The following is a 1,242-nucleotide window of genomic DNA, read 5'->3' on the forward strand; positions in this document are numbered from 1 at the left end:
TCCCTACTTTGGGCTAGTACAGCCCTTTTTTTTGTTTCCTCTGGAGGAAGAGTATCCTTGGGACTGGTCAATGGAACTGAAAAGACCAATTGTATTAGATACTCTTAGATTAAACATTGCAGCTGTGTTATTTATCTCTTACTGTTTAGAACAAGTTTGATTTTGGGGATTGAAGTTTGAAATTAAAATAAAATGGCGAAGCAAACAGAAATAAGACTCTTATTTCTGTAAACCTCTTTCTAGAGAGGATTCTTCTTGAAGTTCCTTAGGATTCAGTGTCTTTAGTCCTTGTGTCTACGCTGATGTAACTAAAGGTGGCAGGAATCAGCCTGGTATTTTTGTACAGACTGTTTAAAGATAAGCATTTTCTGACTGAAACCCTGCCTTGTGCTTATGAAGTTGTGAAACAGATACCAACTTTTTCTCACAGTATTTTAAGAGATAAGGAAAATACAAGCCCAGTGGTAACAGATGTTTCCATTTGTAGAACATAAACACGTTAGGAGACATCTGTTTTGTCTAAATGGAGAACTCCGGAAGTGCTTTCTACAAATGCTGTCCTGCTTTGGTTTTTATCACTCTCATGCATTCCTGTCCAACATGGGCTTCACAGCAACCCGACCTCTGTGTGTTTTAGCCCTTAACCAACAGCAGCCTTATTCTGCTCCTAAATTGAAAAGACAGGTAGGAAAAAGTCTGAGCAACAGTTAAGCCAAGGCTCCACAGTGGCAATCAGAGAGCTTTTCCTTTCTTTACATTTACGGTGCAGATAAAAGAATAAATGACTGAATCAGAGTTCTCCCCCTGATGCAGGTGTAACACCAGGTGCAGTTTCCCCACTAGCACGGAGCTGTTTACCCATTCCTGCACTCAGCTCAGCACTTGCCAGAGCCAGAGACTGGGAGAACAGCATGAAGTGATTGTCTGAGCTCCCAATACAACTTGCTTGGTGCCCTTTTGTCTTGGTATGACAAGGGCCTTTTATTTCAAAAGCCAAAGCATTGAGTTACCAGCTCGGTACTTCATTTACTTTGTACTTCATTGGGAAGTTTTAAATTTGAGAATTTTACTTTGTTAGGTAAATATGCCCACTTTTTATATATCAGGATAGAAAATGGTACTAAACCCATCACTTTCTTCACTAAGAAACATTTCGGACCTGTAAAGCACAAGGTTTGCAAAGCAGCAAAACTTAAGGCAATCACTTTACCAAATGTGATTATTTGAAGCAATTCCTACTGC

General features: G+C 39.7%; 1 protein-coding gene across 4 annotated transcripts in view; it reads left to right on the forward strand.

The window, feature by feature from the left end:
* CUNH17orf58 (chromosome unknown C17orf58 homolog) overlaps nucleotides 1-1,242 on the forward strand; it is a 7,828-nt gene that overhangs the window by 4,620 nt on the left and 1,966 nt on the right. The window lies entirely within an intron of this gene.

Source organism: Corvus brachyrhynchos, unplaced genomic scaffold, assembly GCF_000691975.1.
Source record: "Corvus brachyrhynchos isolate BGI_N302 unplaced genomic scaffold, ASM69197v1 scaffold407, whole genome shotgun sequence".
NCBI lineage: Eukaryota > Metazoa > Chordata > Aves > Passeriformes > Corvidae > Corvus > Corvus brachyrhynchos.